Source organism: Tamandua tetradactyla, chromosome 26 (assembly GCF_023851605.1).
Source record: "Tamandua tetradactyla isolate mTamTet1 chromosome 26, mTamTet1.pri, whole genome shotgun sequence".
In the NCBI taxonomy this organism is placed as follows: domain Eukaryota; kingdom Metazoa; phylum Chordata; class Mammalia; order Pilosa; family Myrmecophagidae; genus Tamandua; species Tamandua tetradactyla.
In genome coordinates this window covers 23495150-23520053 of record NC_135352.1, presented here as the reverse complement: position 1 = coordinate 23520053, position 24904 = coordinate 23495150, and positions in this window count along the sequence as shown.

The window sequence follows — 24904 nt, the reverse complement described above, 5'->3', positions numbered from 1 at the left end:
GATATTTAGACATTACCCAAACCCATACACACATATATGCATAGTCATACGACAATAACTTTAATGTCATGATTGAAATAAAAAGTGTGTTTGGAATTGGAAATGTGAAATTAATTATTATTTGGACTGAAGAGTAATTACAGTGCTGCTACAAAATCAATACATGATGCAGTGAATACAGTATTTAGAGAAAAATTTGTGACTTACATATTATATTAGAAAAGGAGGAAAACTGAACATGAATAATTTAAATGTCTAAATTAATAAGTAAGCAAAAACAGAGGAAAACAGCAAAAGCAGAGGAAGTAAGTGATTAAAAAATATTTCAATGAGATAAAACATAAAGACAATCAACAAAGTAAAAAATTGATTTGTTGGGGAGAAAAACAAAACCGAAAAATTATTCAGCAAGATTGATCCCAATCTGAGAAAACAAGAGAGAGCAGAGAGAGAAAAATGGGGGATGGTGGAGAAGGTGAGTGAGAGAAAGAGAGAGAGAAATTATAGGAACAAATGAACAATATAAAAAATGTAAAAGGTTATATAAGAAGAGCTGTATCAGGGATTAAAAGATAAATGATTTCGAAGAGCTTCCTGGCAAGAAATATAAAAACTTAGACCAAATGCATAAAATATAGACAATTTTTTTAATTAACAAAAATTTCCAAAGCAACTTGAGAAGAAAAAGGGAGCTCGAATAATCATATTTCAACTAAAATTAAAAAGGTAGTTGTTAGATATCTTCTGTGCCAATTTGAAAAGATTATGTACCCTAATCCTGATCCATCTTGTGGAGGCAGCCTTTTCTTTTAAACCCTATTCAGCACTGTAGGTTGGAAACTTGATTAGATTTTCTCCACAGAGATGTGACATGCCCAATTGTGGATATTAACTTTTGATTAGAGGGAGATGTGATTCACCCATTCCAGGTGGGTCTTGATTAGTTTACTGGAATCCTTTAAAAGAGGAAACATTTTGGAAAAAAATGTCAGTGCTTTGAGAACCATGAGGAGCCCACACAGCCAGAGACCTTTGGAGATGAAGAAGGAATATGCCCCTGGGGGAGCTTCATGAACCAAGAAGAGAAAGCTATCAGATATTGCCATGTTAGCCATGTGCCTTTCCACTTAAGAGAGAGAAAACCTGAATTTCATTGGCTTTTCTTCAGTGAAGGTAACCTATTGTTGATTGCTTTAATTTGGATATTTTTATAGACTTGCCTTAATTTGAACATTTTCATGGTCTCAGAAGTGTAAACTTGCAACTTAATAAATTCCCCTTTTTAAAAGTCATTCATTTCTGGTATATTGCACTTCAGCAGCATGCAAATTAGAACATCTTCCCACAAAGGAGAACATCAGCCAAGCCAGAAGTTTTACTAAATATTTACAGATCAGGTGATTGTACATTATACAAACTTTCCAGACAATGGAAAAAGAGAAAAAAACATTTAATAAGCATAGCATACCATATCAAAACCAGAAAATTTGTCTAAAAGAGGAAATTACAGGATTATACCACACTCAAAGTGACAATCATTAAAAACTCTAGACCAGCAAAACATAAATTGTGCTTATGCAGAAATGCAATGGTAGTTCAAATACAGAAAAATTGTTAATGTAAAAAAAAACCTCATTAGATTAATGGAAGTAAAGTATATGATTATCTCAACAAATATAAAGAAAACATCTAATAGCATTGAACCTTATTCATGATAAACATTTCCAACAATCACAAATAAAAGATAATTTATTTTACCTGCTAAAGGGTATTTTGAAAAATCCTAAAGCAGATGGTGAGATAAGAAAAATGATTCTCTTTAAAATTAAGATTTTCAGAAGAATTTCTCTTTTCAATATTTTATACTTTCAGCATTCTAGCCAGTGCAATAACATGATAAACAGACATGAAAAATTAAAGGATTTAAAAAAGTAAACTTTATTTGAGCACCTATTTATCTACATAGAATCACCAAAATCTATAGACAAATATCCAGTAATCATAATTCATCCACTTTGCAGGACATAAGATCAATTTTTACACACCAACACTAAATCATTGAAAACTGCAATTCATAAAATCTATTTGCAGTACTCAACAAAATATGAAAGCAATAAATTAACCAAAAATGAACAGCACCTCCATGCATAAAATTGAAAGGCCTAATTGAAAAACTATTTAATATGTAAATTAACAGAAAGATATGCCAAATTTATAGATAGGAAGTTCCATATCTTAAAGATCTTAGCAAAAGCCACATAGAACTCTTGATTCAGTGTTATTCCAAGTAATATTGTCATCCACAACATTTGCAAGGCACATGGAAATGTACAAGATTATTATGAAATTTTTAAAGATGACAAAATATGTTAAGAATAACCTGAGCCTGTGGTATCATATGATAGCTAAAGTGCCACAAGTGGTTATTTGAATTTATTACATGTAAAATTAAAAATTTAGTTCTGAGTCATACTTGCTACATGTCAAGTACTCAATAACCACATGTGGTGAGTGTCTGCCGTACTGGATGGCACAAATAGAGAACATTTCCAGCACCACAGGAAAGTCTATTGGACAGGGCTGAGCTGGAAGATCTGTTAGAAAATGATTAAGGCAGATTAAAGCAGCCTTATCAAATAATAATATATGTTATTATATATTATATATATTTCACTCAATAAAGTAAAACAGTGTTTTATTTTTTCAGGGTAAGAATTAAAAGTTAACGGGATAGAATACACTTTAGAATCCCAAAATAGCTGAACATGTTTTTGGAAACTTACTATTTAAAATCACTGGCATTTGTCAAATAGAGTCATGGATTGATAAATGAATCTGATAAAAATAGTTGATCATATAGAAAAAAATAAAATTCAATCCTTACCTTCCACTATGTTCAAAAATGAATTCCAATTGGGTTAAAAATTTGTGTTGCAAAATGGATTAAGAAACCTAATCCAACTATATGCTGCTTACAAACGACTCATATTAGACACAAGAATACAAATAGATTGAAAGTGAAAGGATGGGAAAAGGTTTTCCAAACAAGTTGTAATCAAAACAAAGTAGGCATCGCTATATTAATATCAGGCAATAGACTTTAAAAGTAAGACATCATAAGAGACAAAGAAGGACACTATTTACTAATTAAAGGGTCAATTCATCAAGAAGATACAACAATCATAAATGCATCCCAATCAAGGAGCTTCAAAGTACATGAGACAGATATTGGAAAAACTGAAGGGAGCAATAGGTGTTTTAACAATAACAGAGGAGACTTCAATACGCCACTCTCCTCTATAGATAAAACAACCAGACAGAAGATCAACAAGGAAATAGAGAAGTTAAATAACTTGATAGATGAATTAGACCTAACAGACATATATAGGTCATTGCACCCTTAAGCACAAGAATATACATTCTTTTCTAGTGCTCACAGAACATTCTTCAGAATAGATCACATGCTGGGGCACAAAACAGGTCTTTCTAAATTTAAAAATATTGAAATTATTCAGAGCACTTTCTCTGATCACAATGAGTTGAAGCTGGATCTCAATAACCACCAAAGAACAAGAACACTCACAAATATATGGAAACTAAATAACACACTCTTAAACAACCAGTGGGTCAAAGAAGAAATTGCTAGAGAAAGCAGTAGCTATTTGGAGAGGAATGAAAATGAGAATACAACTTATCAGAACTTATGGGATGTGGCAAAGGCTGTGCTGAGAGGTAAATTTGTTGCCCTAAATGCTTATATCAAAAAGCAAGAAAGAGCAAAAATCGAGGACTTATCAGTACACCTGGAGAAACTTGAGAAAGAATAACAAATTAACCCCAAAGCAAATAGAAGAAGAGAAATAACAAAGATTAAAGCAGAGGTAATGAATGGGAAAACAAAAGAACAATAGAAAGTATCAATGAAACCAAGAATTGGTTCTTTGAGACAATCAATAAAATTGATGGGGCACTAGCAAGACAGACAAAGGAAAAAAGAGAGAATACAAATAAACAAAATCAGAAATGAGAAGGGGTGTGTTACCACAGACCATGAAGAAATAAAAGAAATCATAAGAGGATACTATGAACAACTATATGCCAACAAACTAAACAACTTAGATGAAATTTACAAGTTCCTGAAGACACACACACAAGCTACACTGACTCAGGAAGAAATAGGAGCTCTCAATAAACCAATCACAAGTAAAGAGATTCATTCAGTGATCTAAAATCTTCTTACAAAGAAAAACCCAGGGCCAGATGGCTTCACAGGGGGATTTTATCAAAAATTCCAAAAAGAACTAACACTAATCCTTCCCAAACTTTTCCAAAAAATTGAGGGAAAAGGAACACTACGTAACTCATTTTATGAAGCTAATATCAGTTTAATACCAAAACCAGGCAAAGATGCTATAAGAAAGGAAAATTATAAGCTGATTTTCCTAATGAACATAGATGCAAAAATTCTCAGTAAAATATTAGCAAATCGAATCCAACAGCATGTTAAAAGAATTATACACCATGACAAAGTGGGGTTTATAGCAGGAATGCAAGGCTGGATCAACACAAGAAAATCAAGTAATGTAATATAGCACATTAAGAAATCAAAAGGGAAAAATCACATGATCATCTTGATTGATGCTGAAAAATAATTTGACAAAATTCAGCATCCTTTTCTGATAAAAACACTGCAAAACATAGGAATCAAAGGTAACTACCTCAATATGATGAAGGGAATATATGAAAAACCAATAGCTAGCATCATACTCAATGGAAAGAGATTGTAAGCCTTCCCCCTAAGATTAGGAACAAGACAAGGATGCCCACTGTAACCACTGCTCAACATTGTACTAGAAGTTCTTGCTAGAGCAATTAGGCAGGACAAAGAAATAAAAGGCATCCAAACTGGAAATGAAGAAGTAAAACTCTCATTATTTGCAGATGAATGATACTATACTTGGCAGATCCTGAGATATCTACAACAAAGTTATTTAAGCTAATAAATTCAGCAAGGTGGCAGGATATAAAATTAATGTGCAAAAATCAGTAACATTTCTATCCACAAGCAATGACATAGCTGAGGAGTAAGTTAAGGAAAATTTTCCATCTGAAATAGTAATTAAAGAATCAAGTACTTAGGAATGAACTTAACTAGGGACATAAAGGACTTGTACACAGAAAACTACATGACACTGCTAAAATAAATCAAAGAAGATCTAAATAGGTGGAAAGACATTACCTGCTCATGGATAGGAAGGTTAAATATAGTTAAGATGTCAATTCTCCCCAAATTGATCTACAGATTCAACAGAGTACCAATCAAAATTCCAACAACCTACCTTGAAAATTTGGAAAAGCTAACTACCAAATTCATCTGAAAGGGAAAGAGACCCTGAATAGCTAAAAGCATCCTAAAATAGAAGAAAAAAAGTAGGAGATTTAAACACTCTCTGACCTTAAAACCTATTATAAAGTGACAGTGGCGAAAACAGCATGGTACTGGCATAAAGATAGAAGCATTTAACCAATGGAATCAAATTCAGAGTGCAGAAATAGACTACTAAATCTATGGTCAACTGATTTTTGACAAGGCCCCCAAATCCTCTGAACTGGGAAAAAATAGTCTTTTCAATAATTGGTAATGGAAGAACTGGGTATCAATAGGCAAAAGAATGAAAGAGGACTCAACTTAAACAATACACAGAAATTAACTCAAAGTGGATGGAACACCTAAATATCAGACCTAGCACCATAAAGCTTCTAGAAGAAAATGTAGGGAAACATCCTCAAGACCTAGTAATAGGAGGTAGCTTCCCTAAACTTTACACCCAAAGCACATGCAACAAAAGAAAAAAAAATTAGACGAATGGGAACTCCTCAAAATCAAATGCTTTTGCACTTCAAAAGACTTTGTCAGAAAGGTGAAGAGGTAGCCAATTCAATGGGAGAAAATATTTGGAAATCACATATCAACAAAGGTTTGATTTCCTGTATATACAAAGAAATCATACAACTGAACAACAAAAGAACAAACAACCCAATTATAAAATGGGCTAAAGCTATGAATAGACACTTTTCTGAAGACCAAATACAGATGGTTCAAAAGCACATGAAGAGATGCTCATTTGCATTGGCTATAAGGGAAATGCAGATCAAGACTACAATGAGATACCACTTCACACCTACAAGAACAGCTGCTATTAAACAAACAGGAAACTATAAATGTCAGAAAGGATGTGGAGAAACTGAGACATTTATGCACTGCTGGTGGGAATGTATAATGGTGCAGCCACTGTGGAAGACTGCTTGACTGTTCCTTAGGAAACTAAATATCCAATTGCCTTATTAGCCAGAAATACCACTTGGTATTTACCCAGAAGAACTGAAAGCAATGACACAAAACAGACATTTGCACATTGATGTTCATAGCAGCATTATTCACAATCACCAAAAGATGGAAACAAACCAAACGACCATCAACACACGAGTGAATCAACATACGATGTACATCGTATGTACATATGATGGAATATTATGTAGCAGTAAGACAAAATGATGTCTTGAAGCACATGACAAGATGGATGAGCCTTGAGGAAATATGCTGGGTGAAATAAGCCAAACACAAAAGGATAGAAACTTTATGACTCTACTTTTATGATCAGCACAAAGGTATAATCAGAAACTTATATTACAGAACACAGGGGACTTAGAAATACACATAAGCAAGAGATGGGTGAACCATTAGCTAATGAGGTTGAACTCCAATTTAAGGGAACAGATAGGGGTGAAACTGGTTCTCTAGTGGGTTTATAAATGATATTACCCTATTGAATATAAATAAGATTGAAGTGGATTGTATAGACCTACGTGTCCCACTGATTAACATTAGAAATATGAATTAATTCCCACAAGAATTACTTCAAAGATATGATTATTCTACAAAGAGTGTTTAAGTCCAGGGTACAGGGGAAAACTGCTGTTGCATGTTATGTGCTATGTTCAAAAGGAAACCATCAGCAATACCCCAGCAACAGCAGAGTAAATAATGGGGTGAGGGACAGGAGTTAACAGGAGGTTTAGATTTCCTATTTGGCGAGGGTGTGTTTATTGGTTTTCTTTCTCTTGAGAACAATGAAATTATGTAAAATTGAGAATGGTAATGGACTGTGGACTTTGGGCCCTATACGTGGTGCCCGATGAATGTAGGTGGCTGAAGAATGCACTGATGGAGAAGTAGATTGGTAAACCATGGTGTATACTTATGAATGAAGATTGCGCCACTACAAAAAAGAACGAAATCGAGAGGCATGCAACGATGTGAATGAACTTGTGGGACATTTGGGGAGACAAAATAAGCCAGAAGCAAAAGAACGGGAATTGTATGGCCACCCTTAGAAAATGCTTATAAGAAAACAGGGGCCAATATTGTAAGCTTTTAGAGCAGACACATTAAGGCCAGAGTGGTGATTATTATTTCTGGATTTTGAGAGGCTGTTTTATATATATCACCTGAAATTTAGAGATAAGAGCGAAGCCGAACAGGTTGGGGTTAAAGTAACTCAAAACATAGGGGTAAAGAAGACAATGTCTATATTTTAGAACCACACATACTCTCTGAGGCCAATGGAAGAAAGATTTATTTGGTCTGGAATTGAAATTTTCTGTAGTGCATGATCTAATTCAACCTATCTGTTAGTTCATTTGAACAGTTGAAACACAGGGAGCCCAGAATAAGAAAGAGGTCCTTTAATCCTGTATAGATTATTGTAATGCCTGGATACATTCTAGAAAATATTAAGCAGATAATCAAAAAGTATTGGCAAAGTCCCCTGAGGGATGAGAGGAAGAATATGGAACTATTAAGCCTTACCATCAGGGAATCCCCTGATACTGTGTCAAACTTTAGGGGCACCCAGATCAATAGGCCATGCTCTCAATCATAAGGTTTGCTCTTGTGAAGTTTATGTAGGTAACAGAGAAGCTTAGACTACCTATAGACATGCCTAAGAATTACTTCTGGAGGGCCTCTTTTGTTGCTCAGATATGGCCTCAGTTTCTCTAAACCCAACTCTGCAAGTGAAATCATTGCCTTCCCCCCTAAGTGGAACATGACAACCAGGGGTGAAAGTCTCCCTAGTGATGTGGGAGATGACTCCCAGGGATGAATCCAGACCTGGTACCATAAGATTTACAATTTTACCATGACCAAAAGGTAGAAAAGAAGTGTAATTAATAAAGTATCAGTGGCAGAGAGAGTTCAAATTGGGTCAAGAGGCTACTCTGGAGGTTGTTCTTGTTCAAGCTTCAGTTAGACCTTGCTACCTATCATAACCTGCCAATCCCCAACTAAGACCATTCCAGCCAATCCTAAAGAACACCTATGGCAATCTATAAGATTCCATTAAGGATTCCATGCACTAGAGTAACTTTCCAGAAATCTACAACCTCCAGATGGGTCCCTGGTCCAGATAAGTCCTGAAACCTAGCCCAGTCTCTCCAGAATATCAGCTAGTTCCATTTCCTTACCCCATATTAGTGACAGACCCTTCCAATATAAAAAATTTAGAATTGCCATAGCCCAAACACCCCTAAAGAGAGGGATGGAAAGATCAAAGGTGATGGTGGAATTATACAGAGAAGATAGGATTTAACAAAGAATATGAATGCTGAATCATTAAATTGATATCTCTTTTAGTCTCTAGTATTTTAGAGCAGCTAGAAGTGAAAATCTGAAATTGTGGAATTGTAACCCATGTCATACTCTGAAATATGTTCTACAACTAATTGTGGTGTTATGCTCTGAAATTTATAGCTTTTCTGTATATATGCTATTTTTCAAAAATAAGAAGGAAAAAAAGTCAATTGTGATGATGAAAAAAATATTCAAGCCTAGCCTCCTGTATTCTGGAGTGGTGAGAAGGAAAAATCTGAGAGGATAGTATGATAGGCTATGACAAACTCTGGTATCTGTCCTGTAACTACTTGTTGAAGAGTAGTTTTAAAACTATTGCTTTTTTTATTTCTTTGCTTTGGATATATGTTATACTATACAATAAAAAAAGTTAAAAAAAACTTAAGTGTTACAGTTTGTAAGAAAATATTAGAGTATCTTTATGACTTCAGGAAAAGAACAATTTCTTAATGGAAACAGACACAAAGAAAAATAAATATAAATTAAAGGAAAAAGAACAATTAAATTAGCATAAAGTTAAGAATTTCTGTTTGTAAATAGACACTTCAAGCTCAGAGAAAACATTTGCTGCATATATAGTAAAAAAGGATTGGTGTCCATTATTGTTTAGTTTGTTAATCTTGCTGGAAATAATGTGGTCAGAAATGCAATATACCAGAAATGGTTTAGTTTTTATGAAGGGAGTTTATTAAGTTACAAGTTTATAGTTGCAAGGCCACAAAAGTGTCCAAACTAAAGCATCCTGAGAAAGGAACATTGACTCAAGAAAGAGCCGATGATGTGTGGATTCCTCTCAGCTGGGAAGGCATAAGATGATGTCTGCTAGCTTCCCTGGGGCCATTTTCTTTCTGCATCTCCAAAACATCTCTGTCTGTGCCAGCTCTGAAGACTTTTCCAAAATTGTTCCCTCTTAAAGAACTCTAGTAGGCAATCGCCTTGAATGGTGGAGACACAAATGCATGGAAACCACCTAATCAAAAGGTCCCACCCACAATTGGGTGGGCAACATACCCATGGAAACAACTTAATCAAAAAGATCCCATCCAACAATATTGAGTCAGGATTAAAGAACATGGTTTTTCTGGGGTGTACAACAGTTTCAAACTGGCATGGTTATATTTGATGAACTCATTATATTTAATGAACTCATAAAAAAGATCATAAAGTTAATAGAAAAAAATGGAAATAAAATGAAGAGAAAAAATTCAAAGAGAGTTTTATAAATTGGCCAATAAACATAAGAAAGTCTGCATGATATTATTATTAAAATCAAAATAATGCAACTGAACAACCATTTTATACAATTTGAATTTCTATACGATATCATTTCCTCATTCAACAGTATCTAAGGAATAAATTAACAAATGATGACTGATACTTTAGGACAGAAAATCATAAAGATTTATTTAGATATTTAAAAGAATAACTTTTAAATATCTAAATAAATACAGATATAACATCTATGTAATGGAGAGTGAATATAACTGTTACATAATACAAAGTGCTAGTAAGCATATGGAACCATATAAAGTTTTGTACATTTCTGATAAGGCTGAAATTGCTATGATTACAATGCTATTTTTAATTTGCCACTGAGTCTGCCCTCCACTCTTTTCCATCCTTCTCTATATGCCGTATGATGGCTATAACATTCTACCTTGATAGCTTCCCTTACCCTCTGGCTTTCTGTTGGGTTTGATCAATGGCAAATATCAGCGGAAGATCAGATGGTGTGAGGAAAGTAGAATCAGGGTTTGTACCTTCCTGGCTCCCTCCCTGTGAAGTGTCAAAGCTTGTCTTTGTCTTTCTACTTAAGGCCACAGATCCAGTCATGTGGCTCTCTCCTATAACTACTGTCTCTAAGTTTTGATAAAGACTTACTCCTTATGCCTCTTACCTTCAGGCTGAGGCTGAGTAAGGCTCCCAGAGGTTCTTAGCTCCTGAGTGCTAAGCCTCTTTTCTCTGCTTGCAACTTCATAAATATTGACTTATGAGGTTTATAAGTCAATTCTCATTTATTGCCATTTAACTGTTACATGTTTTCTTCTGTTTCTTCAATATTATTTTGACCTTATTATGGAAAACTTAACATGTTGGTTTCCATTCCTAGTTACCATATAGGGCATAATTATCTACTCTGAATAGGTTATGGGTGTGCCTGAGATTTTCTTTCCCTCAGTCCACAGGAGAACAGCTCTAACGACCCCAGTGTGATTAGACAAGTGGGTGTGTTTGTTCCATGCAAACTTCTGAGAATCATTTCCCTAGAGATGATCTTTCATTGTCAATTGGAGACTGATCCAAGCATATTCAGAGCAGCATTGTTTGCAATGGCAAAAATCTTCAAAGAACACAAAAGTCTGTCAACAGGGTAAATAAATTACTTCCTAATCCTGTACTGTGATGCTTTATAGCAGTAAGGATAAATTATACGGATGTTATATAGCATGGTATACATATTGGATTAGCATGGATAAATCCTAGGATCATTATTTTGAGCAAAAATACATAAATATGAGTCGGTACAATTCAAAAACATATCAAAGTAACCAATAGGTTGGTTGGTAAGATATACCTGAAAGTAGTTAAATTATTAAGGAAGCAAAGGGACATTGCATATGTAATTCTAGAGCAAAATAATTGTTACCTCTATGTCACTGTGGAAGAATAAAAATGGCAGAGAAACAGAAGCCTTCAAGTTTTTGTAATGCTCTCTCTTTTTAAGCTGGATGTTGGATACAAGGTTATCCATTTTATCATTTTATCAACCTCAACATTTATATTAAAGGTTTCCTCATTTTACATATAATGCATTTTATTACAAAGCATTTTTATTGTTTTTTATTTTCTGGTTATGATTTCATGTTTTGAACATTAAAACATATAAACACTCTATTAATCTTTGCATGGCTTCCACTTTTGAGGTAAACAGTACATGTAATTAGAAAGAAAAAATATCAGTGCATTAAAGATAATTTTATAGGTAATTTGTTTTTGTGCAAAAATAACCCTAAAGGGATATAAAATCCTGGCCAGAATCAAGTTATAAAACCATGCACTGATTAATGTTTTACCCTTATACCCTCTAGTACCATTCAAATGTAACTGGCATAATTAATGAACATTCTGGTAGGAGGAGCAATTCTAGCAGTAAAACGAAATGGTTTCATGCGCTCCCCATAGCTTCTGAAAGCTCTATAAAAATACTGCTTGCAGAAATTAGAGGATCAGTGACCACTGGCCTTACCTAATATTTTGAACTTAATGGCTTTACAAAAATTATGCCTTTGAGAAAGGCTGAAGTTAGTCATGAAACTGCAACCAGGCCCAAAGAATTCTAAAATTAAAGCATAAGCCACTCCAGAAGCATAATTAAATTCATGATACACTATCGCCATGTAACTCTGTACTGGAAATAGTTTCCAAAGACTGATGAAAAGAAATCCTGCTTATTTTATGTTCTCCTACTTCAAAATTTTCCTAATATAGAATTCTTATCTCCACCATCAAAGATAACAATGTGTGTCACTTTAAGGTCACAATGTGTCCAACTAGATAATACCTGACCCTTGCAAATAAGGACCTGGGGGATAAATACAAAGAAAGGAAATGGAAGCTACAGTAGCTACCCAAATCTTCAGGAAGAAACTGTACTAACCTTAGCTGTTAAATTTTCATCAACACACATTTCTGGAATTAAAGTATAATCATATACTCCTCTTCCCCCAAAGCTAATGGATGGTTGGTTAAAAAATAGCTTATTATCAATGGATACATTGTTATCAATGCTTGTGACAGATATTAGTGCCTAATTTATAAGAATTGTGAGGTGGCAAGGACTAGGAAACCATTTGCTCTTACTCAGGTAAAACTTTGGACAGAAGATATTGAGAAAGGGATGTTATAAAGATAAATATCTCAAGGCCTTCAATGAATATTAAAAAGTTCTTGGGATGATACAAACCAGAGTAAGATTGCTTGCAAGGGCTTATGTATTTGTACAACTAAGGGCAACAGTGATGTGAGTTCTCAGAGGCTTTCAGGTTGTTTCTAATTTTCCCCCAATTTTTCATACCACCCCCTTGCAAACAAAACCTATACACAACCTTTCGGTAGGTTTGTCTCCACTATTCTGAATAGTGCTTGCTCCTAAAAGAGCACTATCTGCATAAACCAACAACACTACAACATGATGTTGCCATGTGTACTCCAAGCTGAAAGAGAAACCACAAACTCCACTGGCCATTTCTATGGAGTGAAGGTATCTTTCTCTTGATGCCTTACTGTGGACATTTTCATGGCATAAGAACTTGCATCTTCTTAAATTTCCCTTTTTAAAAGCTATTTCAGTTCTGGCATATTGCATTCTGGAAGCTTTTGCAAACTAGAACACAGGCAAAATTCATCTATGCTGGTTGTTACCTCTGGGGAAGAGGGAGATGGCATTAGCCGGTGAGGAGAAATAAAGGTGGCTTTGGAATGCAGATAATTTTCTATGTCTTCCCTTGGATAGGAATTATAAAGTGTGTTCATTATATGATAAATGATTCAGCTGTACACATATGACTTGTACATTTTCCCAATATGTTATATTTCAATATATTTTACTTAAACTATTCAGTGCATTTCAGTACTATACTAAATTAAAATGTGTGAAAGTGGGAGCTCAATTTCTTGAGAATTGCATGTTATCTGCTTCCTAACTACCCACTCTCTTTAGACAAAAGCATCAATGGTTCATTGGGAAACTTTCATCAATATTTTTAATTTTGTTCTTTTCACTGTTGATTGAATGTTGAGTCAACTGACTTCAGTTCAATAAGCATCCCAATAAGGTGAAAGATTTTCTGTTTTCAGCATACCTGAGGAATTACAACTGTCTCAATTTTATGAAATTTGTATCACATTTGCTTTCTCTCAATGGCAAAATTGTATTGCTTTTCTAATATAATTTAAAATACAATATCACATCCTAATATTTTTCTAAAGCTAGCTGTAGATAAAATAATGCCATTGTTCTAGTTTGCTAGTTGTTGGAATGCAATATACCAGAAACAGAACAGTTTTTAAAAAGGAGAGTTTAATAAGTGGCAAGTTAACAGTTTTAGGCCATGGAAATGTCCTAATTACAGCAAGACTATAGAAATGTCCAATCTAAGGCATCCAGGGAAAGAAATCTTGGTTCAAGAAGGCCGATGAAGTTCAGGGTTTCTCTCTCAAGTGAAAAGGCCATGGTGAACACAGTCAGGGTTTCTCTCTCAGCTGGAAGGGCACATGGCGAACACAATGTCATATGCTAGCTTTCTGTCCTGGCTTCCTGTTTCATGAAGTTCTCCATGAGACATTTTCCTTCGTCATCTTCTAAGGCTGGTGGACTCTCTGCTTCTCAAAACTATGTCATTCTGCTCTCTCAGAATCTCCCACATTTTCCAAAATGTTTCCTCTTTTATAGGATTCCAGTAAACTAATTAAGACCCACCCAAATGGGTGGAGACACATCTTTACCTAATCCAGTTTAACAACCACTCTTGATTGAGTCATGTCTCTAGGGAGATGATGTAATTACAGTTTCAAGCATACAGTACTGAATAAGGATTAGAAGAAACAGCTGCCTTTACAAAATAGAATTAGGATTAAAACATGACTTTACTAGGGTACATACATCCTTTCAAACTGACACAGCCACAGACAAATCTGTATTGGTCACCAGAAGGCTCTATCCTCATGTGTTAATACAAAATAAGTGTGTCTTAGCTGACATGGAAAATTTGGCATACATAAGCATAATAATGGTTAAAGTATATGACTTGCTAAAGTGTGAGTATCCAAAAGCAGAATGTGTAAAACTTAGAAACCTCTATTATTTAAAAAAAATGGGTAATGAATTTAATTTTAAATGTCTACATGTAATCAGATTGATTTCCCTGACCCAATGTTTGGTTTATAGACATCCAGTTTGTATACTTTGCACTAATAATTTTTTTTTTTTTTTTGGATGCATGGTCCGGAAATCGAACCTGGTCTCCTGCATGGAAGGCGAGCATTCTACTGTACTAATAACTTTTTTAAGAGTAGTGTTTATTCTGACCATAACAAAACAAATGTTATCCTTGCAGTATAGAGAAAATTGACCTTTTTCTAAAGTTCTTTTCTCAGTTCCCACAAGTTATGTCAACTTAACATATTCTATAATCCTAAAATTAGAATTAATTTTACATGACCATTTAAATAGCCCTACATGCTATTTATATTTTATATTTATATAAAATTTTATATTTCAAAATTTTATATTTCAAGCAGGAAGGTGGTGCATATTTCACTTTGAACAATCCCTGATCTGCAGCAATACTCTATATGTACTTATTAAAATAAAGTGCAACATCACATAAAACAAGTTGAAAATAAATCTTATTTGATGTGGGAACATTGTAAGTTGGCTTTGGTCTCTCTGGTCTTGGAAAATGTGCAAAATTGATGTTATCTTTCCTGGTTTCTTTTTTGGCCTCTTTACTTGTTTATTTGTGGGCAAGTATTCTTTTAATTATTTTTTCTGTGAATTATATCTCAGTATTCCCTTTACTCTTTGTAGTGTTAAAACCCTTCTTTATCATTTCATCAATGAGCTTTAGAATTGTCTGATATAAATCTTACAGGATGAGCAACTGATGGAGACGGCAGTGCATGTGTGAGGCACAGGCAGTTTGCACATGCAGAGGCACCAATACAAGAGAATATGGGACTCTCTGGGAATTTTACAATGGTAAAATGTGCTCAAAGTGAATAGGTTAACAAAGGTGAGGGGACAAGGTGGTGCTGGGTTAGGCCATACAAACATTTGTAGGGATGTTTCTCTGTAGGTCATAAAGAGTTTTAAGACTGGGAGAGGCATGAACAGATCAGTGTCTTTGGAAAGGACACTTAGCAGAAATAAATCAAGAGGAGTGAGACTGAGATGCCACTCTAGTCCACACCAAAATTATCAAGGCCTGATCTAAGACAGTGGTAGTGGAGGTGGGTAACAGAGTGTGGAAGACTGATGGTATTAAAAAGTCATGTTATTATCACCAATTGTAGTGAAAGATGAGAAGGACGATGTATACGAGTCAAGTGTTAACTTCCAAGTTTCTGTATTGAGTGCATGGGAAAATGTTTTGCTAGTAACCTAAATTGGAGAATATTGGTAGAGAAATCTATTTAAAAGGAAATTTTGAATTCAAGATATCCCAGGGAATATGAAAAATTGGTAATTGTAAATGAGTGCCAAGTGCTCAAGAGAACCATCAAGAGTGGAGATCTACATTTAGAGTTTTTTTGTGTGTGTGCAGATTGAGATCATAGGATTAGACAAGATTACTCTTGGAAAAGGGGAAGAGTGATTAGAAGACTGAGGATATAATTTTGGGAAACACTAATGTTTATAAAGTACAGTTGTCAGAAGAACTCAAAAGTAAAAAAAAAAAAACAGGTAAGAAGAATGGGAGTGAATAGTCAGAGAAAAAGGGACAGTAGAAAAAATGTAGTATCCTGGAAGATGCAGATAAAGTTTCAAGACATTCACCTTTTCAAATGCTGCAGAGGACAAATGAGATCAGAAAAGAAATGTATCCAAGGGATATCGTATCTACACGGTCATTGATGATTTCTGTGAGGAAACTTCAGAGAAGTGTTGTGGGTAAATGCTTTGTTTCAGAGACAATTGATAGCAATTACAATAAACCATTCATTCATTCTGCGTATATTTTGGGTATGCTTCCATGTCCGAAGTACAGTGCTGTGTATGGATCTATATCAGTGAAAACGACAAGCAAATTTCTAGACTAATAGAGCTTATCTTTTTATGGGAAGACAGAAAACATAAATGAACACTTAAGTATAAGGGGTGGCCAGAAAAAGCTTCATTGAAGAGGTGCTTGAGGAGAGGACTGAATGAAGTGAAGAGAAGAAAATGATACAGAAAGCATTGTAGGAAGAGGAAATAGTGCAATCTTTCTGAGATGAGTCTATGTTTGGTGGGATTGAGGAACAGTATGCAGCTGAAGATGGCTGAAATGAAGTGGAGAAAGTGAAGAGTGGTAGATGATGAATTACGAAAGGAAAGCAAGAGCTGAATCAGGTAGGCCCTTGAAAAAGAATTGGTAGGGAATCTGGAATTTATTCTACGGTTTTAGACAGAGAGGTACCCTGATTGGACCCATGTTTTAAAATGATCATTTAATTGCTCTGTGGAAGTGATGAACCAGAGAGAGTACAAGTGCGAAATTCTTATATTAGTAACCTGGTGGAAGGAAGAGAAGAAATTTAGGTGATAGTTTGCAGTGAAGTGTGAAAGGATTTTAATTACGAGAAACTTGGGTGTATTCATATGCTGTAGAAAAGGAGAAGCTTATGATGAGAGAGAAAGTGAAGATACAGTCAATAAATTGTGGCTGTTGCAGTAAAGTTTTGAGGCAATGGAAGGATTAGAATTTGGCTAGAGGAAGAATAACTCTTTCACTGAATTAGAACAAAGGGATAAAGGGTAAGCCAACATTGCTAATTTTATAATGGTCTGCCAGGAAGTTGTAAACATTTTTGTCTATTGATCTCTATTTTAGTTTCCTAAAACTGCCATGATAAAGTACCACAAATTATGTGCCTAATAGCACAGAAACATTATCTTACAAATTTGGAGGTAGAGGTCCAAAATCATGTTGTAGGCAAAACAGTTTGCTTTCCACTGGAAAGGTATACCACTGTCCTACATCAGGTATGTTTATCAACTCTCCAGCCCTGTCATATTCTAGTCCATGGAAATTTTGATCATCTTCTCTTTCTGTAAAACATCACACTGGTCCATTTTGCTGATTGAACTTGGTGAAAACAGAAATATCAGCTACTCTGAAGGTACTGGTAAGGGATTTTTAGGTCATAATGTAGGAGATAAATGCAACAAAAACTCAGGGGACTTCAACTTCAGGGAAGTTTCTTGGCATCCATTAATGTCGGGCATATCAAGATATCCCTTCTAGTTTAAAGAGTAGGATGTTGTGTATGGCCTCTCCTACAACCAAAAGAGGAAACAATGCCTAGTTGGCCTCCGTGGATTTTGCAGGTGATGTATTCCTCATTTGGGTGTGTTACTCCAGCAGATTTGCTGAGTGATCCAAAAAGCTTCTGGGTTTGAATGGGGGCCAAAACAGGAGGAGGATCTGCAATAAATCCAGGCCACTGCGCAGGCTGCTCTGCCCCTTGGGCCATATGATCCAACATATTCAATGGTGTTGAAAACATCAGTGGCAAGTGGAAATGCTCTTTGGAGCATTTGGCGGGATCCTAGAGAATTACAGTTCAGATTCTTAGGATTGGGAAGTAAGCCCTGCCATCCTCTGCAGATGACTACACTTTTCATGAGAAACAACTTTTGGTCTGGGACCTGACTTAGTAGAGACCTAATAGTTAACCTTGGGCCAACAAATTACCATGAGACCAATTTCCATCATGAACTGGTAGCTATCTAAACCACAAAGCCATGATGTTGAGTGTGCACAGCAAGCACTACACCATCAAATTGAAGGGGTTTATACAAGATTGAATTTCATCAGCCCCTGAAGGCACAAGTAAGTATGAGGAAGTAGCCCAAGAGCCCATGACCCCCTCTCCTGAAACATTACTTTGTCTCTCCCAGATTGCACCTAGAACCTCTTGGTGAGATTCCTATGATCAGTTAACTGAAGAAGAGAAAACTTGGGCCTGGCTACAGATGGTTCTGCACGTACTGCATGGATGTGAAGAACTGCAAAACTACAGCCCCTATCTGGGACATCACTAAAAGACATTTAAAAGGAAATTCTCCCAGTGGACAGAATTTCCAGCAATGCACATGTAAATTCATTATGCTTGGAAAGAGAAATAGCAGGAGGTATATTTGTATACCTATTCATGAGTTATGTCCAATGGTATGGCTGGATAGTCTGGAAGGAATGTGATTGGAAAACTGGTGGCCAAGAGCTTTTGGAAGAGGTATGTGGCTAGATCATTCTGAATGGGTAAAAATATGAAGATATATGTGCCTCATGTGAATGCTAAGCAGAGGAGGATATCTTTAAATTTTTTATTGTGAAATATAACACATATACAAAAAAGCAATACATTTCGAAGTACATCTTAACAAGTAATTATAAAACAAATTTTTAAGTTTGGTATGGATTACACTTCCACTATTTCAGGTTTTCCTTCTAGCTGCTTCAAGACACTGGAGACTAAAAAGAAATAGCAATATAATGATTCACTAGTCATAATCATTTGTTAAATATGAACTTATCTGTTATACCCTTCCTTCTCCTTTATCCTTCTTCCAGTCTTTGGGGATATTGGGTTTATGCCCATTCTAATTTTTTTCATGCTGTAAAGGGGTGTCAACAATGTGGGATAAGGAGATGGAACTGGTTGATGCTCTTGAAGAGACTGGAACCTCTGCATTTCAGGATCTATCTGGCCTAGGACTATCTGAAGGTTTTAGGTTTCTCAAAAGTAAACTTAGTGCATGCATCTTTTTAGTGTCTCAGGTACAGCCTTCAGTGTTCATTAGAGTTAACAGAAAAGATGTTGGTTGGAGTCTGGCAAACCATGGCAATTAGTAATATCAAGCTGAAGCTTCCATAAGCAGCCTCCAGAATAGCCTTACAATTCTATTTGAACTCTCTTAGCCACTGATACCTTATTTTGTATCGCACAATGCCAGGGCCAGGCTTATCCCTGGGAGTCACATCTCACATTGCCAGGGTGATTCAAACCCCTGGATGCCATGTCCCATGTAGAGGGGAGGATAATAATTTCACTTGCAGAGTTGGGCTTAGAGAGAGAGAGGCCACATATGAGCAACAAAAGAGGTTCTCTGGAAGTAATTTGTAGGCATAATTATAGGTAAGCTTAACTTCTCCACTGCGGAAGTAAGGTTCATAAGAACAAGCCTCAAGATCTAGAGCTTGGCCTATTAACTTGGAGATCCCTAGTATTATCATGTATATCCCAGGTGTGAACGTTTAATAGTTCTATATATTTTTTCTCCAGTCCCTCAAAGTACTTTGTCAATACTTTTGAATTATCTGCCCAACATACTTTGGGATGTCACTGAGTAATGCATACAAGTCCTTATTTCCATCCTCTGTTTGCATTGTGTAAATTCAATGTTGTGACAGATTGAATTAGACTGTGCACTTCAGAACATTTAGGTCTTGAACAAAATAAGGCTGTCTTCCTTCCTTCTGTCTCATACAGAAGGTGAAGTTCTAAAATACAGACCCTGTCATTCTTTACCCTGTATTGATTTACCTTAATCCCAACCAGATCAACTTCATTCTTATTTCTCATTGAAGACTGATCTCTTTTTAGTTTTCTTTAAAAATTGGTATATGTCATAATGCTGACTTTCAGAGCTACAGAACTACAACTCTGATACTTAGGTGTTGCGCAGGTATCCAAAGGGAAATACCAGGTTATACTCATATGGCACAATATCTCAGAATCTATAAATAGCAAAGCTCAGAAATAAAAATGACTGCTATATAAGAGCTTGCAGCCTAAGCCCCAATTTTGTTATAAGTGTTTTCTAAAAGAATCCTACAATATTTATCCTTTGTTTTTGCCTTATTTTGCACAAAATAATGTCCTCAAGGTTTATTCACCTCATTGCATACCTCACAACATTGTTCCTTTCTGCAGTGGCACCATATTCCATCATATGTTTGCACCACAGTTCTGCTTCTCAGTCTTTGTACCCTTCAGCTAACTAGAGGAGGAGTTTTAATAATCAATTGGATAAGGTAACCTGCTATATGGATTATCAGTTGGCCTTTTTCCACAGCCATTCCTGTCATTACTCCATAGGTGCATAAGCAAAGTGATCATAGTGGAATGAAGAGAGGCTAAATATGGGTTCAGCAGCATTGACTTCCACTCACCAAGGCCAACCAGGCTACAGTGCTGCTAAGTGCCCAATCTGTCAGCAGCAAAGACCAGTACTCAGTCCCGAGTATGAAAGCACTCCTAAGGTGAATAGCCTGCTATCTGGTGGCATGCTGATTATGTTGGGCCACTTCCATCATAGAAGGGGTGGCATTTTATTCTTAGTGGAATAGACAGACACTCTGGACATGGATTTATTTTCCTGGTATGCAACACTTCTTCCAAAACTACCATCATTGGACTAACAGAATGTTATATCCACCATCATGATATTCCATATTTCATTGCTTCTGATGAAGGAACCCACTTCACAGAAAATGAAGTGCAGGAATGGGCACATGCTCATGATTTCACTAGTGTTATCTTTTTCCCCCCATCATGCTAAAGAAGCTGGAATGATACAATGATGAAATGGCCTTTTGACAACTCAAATATGATCCCAACTGGGTGACAATACCTTATAGGACTGAGGCAATGTTCTCCAGAAGTCTATATATACTCTAAACCAGTGCCCAATCTACAGTGTTGTTTCCCCCATAGCAGGGTTCATATGTCTAGGAATCAAGGAATGGACATGACATAGCTCACTATTCCCCCTGGTGACCCACTAGAAAAAATTCCTGTCACTATAACCTTAAGCTCTGCAGGTCTACAAATCTTATTTTCAAGATAAGTAGCACTTCCAGCAGGAGACCCAAAAATGCTTCCACTGAACTGGGAGTTAAGATTGCTACCTGGCCACTTTGGGCTCCTTGTGTTTCTCAGACAACAAACAAAGAAAGGAGTTACTCTTCTGGCTAAGGTGATTAATCCTGATTATCAAGGTAAGATAGGACAACTACGACACAATGGAGGTAAAAAAAAGCATATGCCTGTGTGCTGGTTTGAAGCTATTACGTACTCCAGAAAAGCCATGTTCTTTATTCTTCATTCAATATTGCTGGGTGGGATTTTTCTTTTTTATTATTTCCTTAGAGGTGTGACCCACTCAGTTGTGGGTGGTAGCTATTGATTAGAAGATTTCCATGGAGGTGTGTCTCCACCCCATTCAAGTTGGGGTTGCTTGCTGGAGCCTTTTGAGGGAACCATTTTGGAAAGAGCTTCAGAGCCACCAGAACTGACAGAGTCAATAGAGCTCAGGAAGCCAGAGACTGTTGGAGATGGAAAAAGAAAATGATCCCAGGGAAGATGTTGAAGAATCCTGGAGAGAAAGCTAGCAGATGTCACCATGTGCCTTTCCAGCTGAGAAAGAAATCCTGGACATCATAAACCTCCTTGAATCAAGGTATATTTCCCTGGATGCCTTAATTTGGACATTTTACAGCCTTGCTTTAATTTGGACATTTTCACAACCTTGGAACTGTAAACTTGAAACTTAATAAATTCTCCTTTTTAAAAGCCATTCTATTTCTGGTATATCACATTCCAGGAGCTTACAAACTAAAGCAGCCTGAAATACAGGAAAACCCTTAGATCATCTCTTAGTACCACAATATTCTATGATCAAAGTCATTGGAAAAGTGCAACAACCCAATCCTAATGGCACAAACCTTTCAGGAATGAAGCTTTGGGTCACCCCGACAGGAAAAGAATTGCAAACAGCTGAGGTACTTGCTGAGGGTAAAGGGAATATGCAACGGGTAGTGGGTAAAGGTAGTTATAAATAGCAGCTATAACCATACGATAATTTGCAAACACAAATACTGTAATCATTGTAAGTATTTCTTATTTGCTTTGTTATGAATATATTTGTGTATAGGAATAGCGAAAATATCTTTGTTTTCTTTCTTATACCCTTATCATTAAAAAAAAAAGTTCATTTTAACTTTATGTCATAGTATTTGACTTACAGACTATCAAGTTTATGAGTGAATATTACCCAAGGACTTATATCCCCTTCTAAAGAAAGGATTATCGCATTTCCAGTTGTACACAGGACAGTTGAATTACGTTAGGTGAAAAGATGACTTTGTTATTGTCTTTATTTATAGATTAAGCATGGTTTAAGGACATGTTTATGGGTGCTGAATGGATTGTGATTTCCTGTGTCAACTCGACTAATTTATAGTATCCAGTTGTTTGGTGAAGCAAACTGTGAGCTGATTGTTACTGTGAAGGTATTTTCTGGGCTTAAGTCATTAGTTGGTTGAATGCATCTACTTCTGATTTTATCTACAATAAACAAAGGAAATTGACTTCAGCAATGAGAAGAATCTCCTCCCCTAATAGTTGAAAGTCTTAAAGAGAGAACTTTCTGAATCAGAAAGAAGAATCTTTATCTTGTATTCAGACATCCAGCTTCTCCTAGGGAATTCATCGCCACCTTAATCAGAGTTCCCAATTTCTGGCTTCTCCTGGGAATTGTCTGTCATCTTAATTAAGTTTTCAGCTTGTGGCCTGCCCTATGGAATTCAGATCTGTCAATCCCCATGATCATGTGAGGCAATTCCTATGGTAAATCTCTTAATACTGACATAATTATTCATTATATATTTGTGACTAACATAAGCATGCTTATTTTGAAGCAAAAATTCCAGATCTAATAATTCCCAAGTGTATATTTTTACTTTCTGCAATATGATTTGAATTAGCTTAGTCTAATAATGATCTATTATCAAGTATATAGCTATGTACACCCCAACCTAGAAAATAGTTTTCCAAGGAGTCACTAAATAAATTCCATTAACATGAAGATTTCAATGGCTTCTCACTTCAGAGTCCTTCAATGTGTGCCATTGGCATGCACATAAAGAAGGCATTACCCTCTCCTAGGAAGGATAATGTGATCCATGATAAAGAGACACCAATAGAGCAGTGTGTCATTTCATAAAAATATCAGTGCTGACAGGCCCCTAGGCTTATAGATGTCCTGTTTTGGGATACATTACACAATTTAAAATCTAGATGTAATAGTTTACTATGAGTATTTTCTCATTGTCCTTAGTTATCCTCCTTCTACAGCCTTGATAGCATGTCATCCAAATACCAGTTACCATTACCCAAGCTGAAGGTGCACCTTTCATATGTTCAAGAATAGAGTTAATTGCTAATGTAATCAATAAGCAAATGATGCCTCAGACAGATATGGAAAGCCAAGACAGTGCTCTCAGAATCCAGGAATTTCAGATGAAAGGACATTATAGCTCTGGGTAGGAAATGGAAGTAATCACACAAAATTTTTTCTCACTTGGTTATTTTCAATGGTCTGCCTATCACAGTTTGAACAAGTATATCCCACCTGAAAGCAAACACTGTTGTCTCCTCCAAATAAATAACACACAAAAGTGTGTGCCAGAACAAAAGAAAATATAGAGGACTCTATAGTCCCTATGCAGACGCAGTAATTTGCAGTAAGAATTGTCCTTGGGTGGCTAAGTTCTTTAGACCAAACCCTGCAACATTCTTTCCGTACCAACTCAGACAGTTGAATGCATCCTTGTAGTCTTTATGGAAGGGCATAGATAGTTTCTTTCTACAATTTCTGGAAATCACCTGATTGAATGTGATGGAACTCCAAAGAAAATCTGAAGCCCTGATTCACTATACATTAACCCCTCTGTCCACTGGAAGGAGATGACCAGAGAAGACCGGGGTGATATTTCCCTGCACTAAATCCCCAACTTTGACAGAAATGATGATTGAAAAACCTCAGTGAGAATGGTCTCTCTGGTATTTATTGGTAATTTGTTAAAATCGTCACTCAGACTTCATCATTTAACTGTAAAAATTCAAGGGGTACATAGGGTATATTAATTAATCAACTAATCATATAAAAAACAATGGATGTAGGAAATAGCTATAAAATTGACTTTCCTTTATTTAAGATTCAGGCTTGGATTATGAATTTTAGAGTCTTTGAGTAATGATTACGACTCCCCTATATGTGATCCAAGTAAAAAAAAAAGGTTATAAAATGAAAGGAGGAAAGTCAGTTTTGTAACTTCCTGTGATGACTATTTTGATGTTCTTTATGTTTTAGATATAGAAGTTCCTTTAAAAAGTGTTCTGAGGGTGGGCCACGGTAGCTCAGCAGGTAAGAATGCTCTCCTGCCATGCCAGAGGACCTGGGTTCGATTCCTGGTGCCTGCTCATGTGTAAAAAAAAAGAGTGTTTTGATTTTGAAGTGTAGCATTGTACTACTGGTGCTCCATGCATGTGCTTAGTACTTACTTCTCTTGGGTCATTTAGCAAGACTTCTAACATTATGGGCCACTAGGGCAGAGTTTGTTTCATATTGATTATCCTCAGCCTGCTTCCAGATAAAGCACC